Raw genomic sequence first — 5919 nt, forward strand, 5'->3', positions numbered from 1 at the left:
CATTTTCTTAAATATGAGTGTTGATCAAAAGAAAGCTCATGGAAAGCTAAATCTATTATGTCAAAGTGAAGAAGATGAATTCTTGGTGAAGTAAGATTGTTTATATTTTGTATATTTTTTCTTTATTTCATTTCATTTAGCTAACTTCTTTTTATTGTAGGTATAAAAATGAATTATTTGTTGTTATCAATTTACATCAAATGCTTGATATCATTGAAGTGGTTATCTTGATTTGTTGTTTAATTTTTATACAATAAATATTTCATCAATTATTATTATTGTTATATTATAAATATATATATTTATATAATTATATCATATATATCATTTAGACGATAGCGTGGCTCTGCCGGTTATTCTAAATGCAATATTATGATTTAATACTAACATCTAACAATCTAACATTTACTTTATCGCAACTAACTTTTACTTTTTGCATCTAACTTTTACTTTACTGTAACTAACTTTTACTTTATCGCAACTAACTTATTAAATAATATATTTCATTTAGGCAATAGCATGGCTCTGTCGGTTGTTCTAAATGAAATATAATGATTTAATTTAACATTTACTTTATGCAAATATATATTTATATAGTTATATATAATCATAGATAACATATATAAAATATCGGTTAATTCGGTATTTTCTATAGTAGGAACTATATTATATTATGTGTGTGTTTAAATATTTAATTTTTTTGGAACCATTAATTATGGTGATTTCCTTTGTTTTAATTTTAGTTAAACAATATTACATAAACCAAGAATAAATCTCTGAGCCTTGACAAATTTATAATTTGTAAACTTCATTCTTGAATTTGGTAATTTATAAATTAATAAATTTAAACTTTAAATAACCTCTCTGTGGATCGATCTCGTACTCACGAAATATATTACTTGCAGACAACCTACACTTGGGTGAATTATAATTTAAGTAATAGCAAGTTTTTGGCCGCTGCCGGGGAGGTATAAATTCAGTTTATATTTGTTATTTATGTTTTATTTATAATTATTGTGTTGTTTTTACTTGTATGAGTATTTTGAGTCGTAAAAAAAGTGGTAGATTATTCGAGTATCTAAAAATAATTTAAATATGGTGATAATTCAAATAATCAAGATAATAATAATAATAATCAAGAACATGATCAATTAAGAACACTTAGGCACTATATGAACCCTATTAGAACTAGTGCCCCATCTTGTTTAGTTTTTTTTCCTGATGCTTCTAATTTCAAATTTAAACCTCAAATTTTTCAAATTTTACCAAATTTTCATGACTTAGATTCTGAAAATCCTTATTTAATTCTAAGAGAATTTGAGGAAGTTTGTAATACTTGTAATGATCAAAATTGTAGCATGGATATAGTTCGATTAAAGCTTTTCCGTTTTTCTTTAAAAGATAAAGCTAAAACATGGCTACAAAATTTAAAATCAAGTTCAATAAGATCATTGGAAGAAATGCAACAACAATTTCTAATAAAGTTTTTCCATTCCCATTGAACAAACTCTTTTAAAAGACAAATTACAACTTTTTCTCAAAAACAAGGAGAAACATTTTATCAATGTTGGGATAGATATAAAGAATTACTTAATACATGCCCACATCATGGTTTTGAAACATGAAGAGTAGTTTCTCACTTTTATGAAGGTCTTATACCTAAAGATAGGCAAATGATAGAATTCATGTGTAATGGAACTTTTGAATATAAAAACCCAAATGAAGCTATGGAATATTTGGATTCAATAGCAGAAAATGCTCAAAATTGGGATAATATAAGCACAATAGAACCACCAATAACTAAAATCAATAATTCAACAAATAGAGGTGATATCTATAATCTTAAAGATGATATAGATATTCAAGCTAAACTTGCATCTTTAGCAAGAAAAATTGAATCATTAGAAATGAAAAAGAGTGGTCAATTAAAAAGTATTCAAGAAATTGTTTGTCATATATGTGATACACATGATCATTCTACAAAATATTGTCCAACATTACCTTCATTTAAAGAATGTCTCCATGAACAAGCAAATTATGTTAACAATTATATAAAACTAATATTAGATCCTTTTTCACAATCATATAATCTTGGATGGAAAAATCATCCTAATTTTAGTTGGAGGTTGATAATAATGCACAACCTTCACAACAACATTTTCAAAATAACCTAAATCATCAAGGTTATATTCCATATGTTACACCTCCAAGAAAAAACTTTGAAGATATAATTCATACATTTATCCAAAAGCAAGAGTCTGTCAATATTAAAAACAGTCAATCTATTGGTGATTTGAAAGAAACTCTGGTAAAATTTGCATCTGCACTTAATATTCATGAAAAGTGAAAATTTTCATCTCAACCTCAACCTAATCCTAAAACTCAAAATCAAGAATTAAATAATGATAAAATTGATCAAATAAAATCTGTTATTATCCTTAGAAGTGGTAAAATAGTTAATGATTCATATAGTAATGAAAACAAGGATCATTTAAATTCAAAGAGTAAGGATGATAATCCTGATACTTTTGAGAATGATGATACCTTAAATTCTAAGAATAATATGGTGAATGTTAAATCATCTAAAATAGTAAATGAGTCAAATAAACCTCCACCATTTCCTCATGCATTAACAAATCATAAAAAACAAAAAAGTGATTCTGATATCAATGAAGTTTTTAAACAAGTAAAGATAAATATTCCATTATTAGATGTTATTAAACAAGTACCTTCCTATGCAAAATTTTTAAAAGACTTATGTACTGTGAAGAGAAAATTGCATATGAAGAAGAAAGCATTCTTGGCAGAACAAGTAAGTTCTATTCTTCAAAAGAATTCTAGTTTAAAATATAAAGATCCTGGTTGTCCAACAATTTCATGTATTATTGGAGAAAATAAAATTAAAAAATCTTTGTTAGATTTAGGGCAAGTGTGAATTTACTTCTTTATTCAGTTTATAAAAACTTAATTTAGGATAATTAAAACCCACTTCTGTTACTCTCTTATTGGCGGATAGGTCAATCAAAATACCTAGAGGTATTGTAGAAGATGTGTTGGTTCAAGTTGATAAATTCATATATCCTGTAGATTTTATTGTCTTGGATACACAACCAAGAGAAGTACATAATGAAATTCCAGTAACATTGGGACGACCATTTCTAGCAACTTCAAATGCTTTAATTAATTGTCGAAATGGAATAATGAAATAGTCTTTTGGAAATATGACTCTAGAACTTAATGTGTTCAATTTATGTAAACAAACAAGTATAAATGAAAATAAATATGATAATGAAATAGAAACAATTGTGGAATAAAATATACAAGAAGAAAAACAACAATCTGAAGTTTTTTCAATGGAAAGTTTTGAGTCTGAAAAAAATTTAAAGAAGATGATAATACAAAACTTGAATTAAAAGTTTAACCATTAGAATTGAAATATGTATTTCTTGATGAAAATAAAACATTTCATGTTGTAATTTCTTCCACTCTTCTACCAAATCAAGAAGAAAATTTAATTAAATTACTTAAAAAATATAAAAATGCAATTGGATGGACTTTGAAAGATATAAAAGGTATAAATACTTTAATTTGCACACATAGAATTCACTTGGAAGAAAAATGCTAAAACATATCAACAACCACAAAGAAGGTTAAATCCACATATGAAGGAAGTTGTTAAGAATGAAGTGTTAAAATTATTAGATGCTGGAATTATTTATCCAATTTCAGATAGTAAATGGGTAAGTCCAACACAAGTAATACCTAAAATGTCAGGCATCACTGTTATAAAAAATGAAAAGAGAAAGTTATTACAAGCTAGGATTCCATCTTGTTGGCGTATGTGTATTGATTATAGAAAATTAAATTATGCAACTAGAAAAGATCATTTCCCACTATCATTTTTAGATCAAATTCTAGAAAAAGTAGCAGGTAATTCTTATTATTGTTTTCTTGATGGGTATTCGGGGTATTATCAAATACCTATATCATTAGAAGATCAAGAAAAAACTAATTTCACTTGCCTTTTTGGAACTTTTGCATTTAAAAGAATTTCATTTGGTTTATGTAATTCTCTGGCTGCTTTTCAAAGATGCATGTTAAGTATTTTCAGTGATATGATTGAAGAATTTATAGAATTTTTTATGGATGATATAACTGTTTTTGGAAACTCATTTGAAAATTGTCTTAAAAACCTAGAAGAAGTATTAAAAAGATGTGAAGAAAAAAATTTCGTTTTAAATTGGGAAAAATGTCATTATATGTTTAAATCTGGGATTGTGTTAGGACATGTGATATCTGAAAAAGGAATTGAAGTTGATAGAGCCAAAGTTGATGTTATTGCTAATTTAACATCAGCAAAAACGGTCAAAGAAGTTCGATCATTCTTGGGTCATGCAGGATTTTATAGAAGGTTTATAAAAAATTTCAGCATAATATCTAAACCAATTTCAAATCTTTTAAAAAAAAGATACACAATTTGAATGGACTCAGAAATGTGAAAATGATTTTATAAAAATAATTAATATTTTAATTACATCACCTATTTTACAACCTCCAGATTGGTCTTTACCATTTGAATTAATGTGTGATGCAAGTGATTATGCTATAGGAGCTGTGTTAGGACAAAGAAAAGAAGGAAAACCTTATGCAATATATTATGCTAGTAGAATCTTAAATAGTGCTCAAATAAATTATTCAACTACTGAAAAAGAATTACTTTCACTAGTATTTGCATTAGATAAATTTCGATCTTATTTAATTGGTTCTACTACTATTTTTTACACTGATCATTTTGCCGTAAAATATTTATCAAATAAACAAGATGCTAAGCCAAGATTAATATGTGGATTTTATTGTTACAAGAATTTGATATTATAATTAAAGATAAAAAGGAAAAAGAAAATGTCGTAGCCGATCATTTATCTAGAATAATGAATGAATCATCTCATAATGAAATACCAATAAATGGAAATTTTTCAGATGATCAGTTGTTCTATGATACAATTATGCCATGGTTTGCTAACATTGTAAATTTTATTGTGACAAATAAAATGCCTTCTCATTGGAATTCAAAGGATAAGAATAAATTCTTGATAGAAGTAAAAAAAAATTATTGGGATGATCCTTACTTTTTTAAGTATTGTCCTGACCAAATTTCTTGACGATGCATACCCGACAATGAAGTAAGTAATGTTATTAAATTTTGTCATTCTGAAGCATGTGGAGGTCATTTTTCATCCAATAAAACAGCTACAAAAATCTTACAATGTGAATTTTATTGGCCGTCTTTATTCAAAGATACGCATTTATTTTGCAAATCTTGTGAAAACTTTCAGAAGATGGGATCAATTTCAAAACGAAACATGATGCCTTTAAATCCAATCATAATTATTGAAATATTTGATAGTTGGGGGATAGATTTTATGGGTCCATTTCCATTATCTTTTGGATTTACCTACATTTTTGTCGCTGTTGATTACTGTTTCAAAATGGATTGAAGCAATTACATGTAGAACTAATGATCATGAAGTTGTTATAAAATTTTTAAAAGAAAATATTTTTAGTCAATTTGGAATACCTAGAGCAATAATTAGTGATGGGGGAGGTCATTTTATAAATAAATAATTTTCTTCTTTGTTAAGAAAATATGGCATTACACATAAAGTATCTACTCCATATCATCCTCAATGTAATGGTCAAGTTGAACTTGCAAATAGAGAAATCAAACAAATTTTAGAAAAAATAGTTAATCCAAATCGAAAAGATTGATCTTTAAGATTAACTGATGCATTATGAGCATATAGAACTGTATTTAAAACATCATTAGAGATGTCACCATATATGTTAATTTTTGGTAAGCATTGTCATTTACCGGTTGAACTTGAACATAAAGCTTATTGGGCAATTAAATTATTTAAT

General features: G+C 26.4%; 1 non-coding gene across 1 annotated transcript; it reads right to left on the minus strand.

The window, feature by feature from the left end:
* Positions 1-1504: 1504 nt before the first annotated feature.
* LOC142541221 (small nucleolar RNA R71) lies at positions 1505-1615 on the minus strand. The gene has a single exon (XR_012819287.1). It is a non-coding gene; the product is annotated as a small nucleolar RNA R71 (small nucleolar RNA).
* Between the last annotated feature and the right edge of the window lie 4304 nt (positions 1616-5919).

The sequence above is a fragment of the Primulina tabacum genome, chromosome 3 (assembly GCF_025594145.1).
Source record: "Primulina tabacum isolate GXHZ01 chromosome 3, ASM2559414v2, whole genome shotgun sequence".
In the NCBI taxonomy this organism is placed as follows: Eukaryota; Viridiplantae; Streptophyta; class Magnoliopsida; order Lamiales; family Gesneriaceae; genus Primulina; species Primulina tabacum.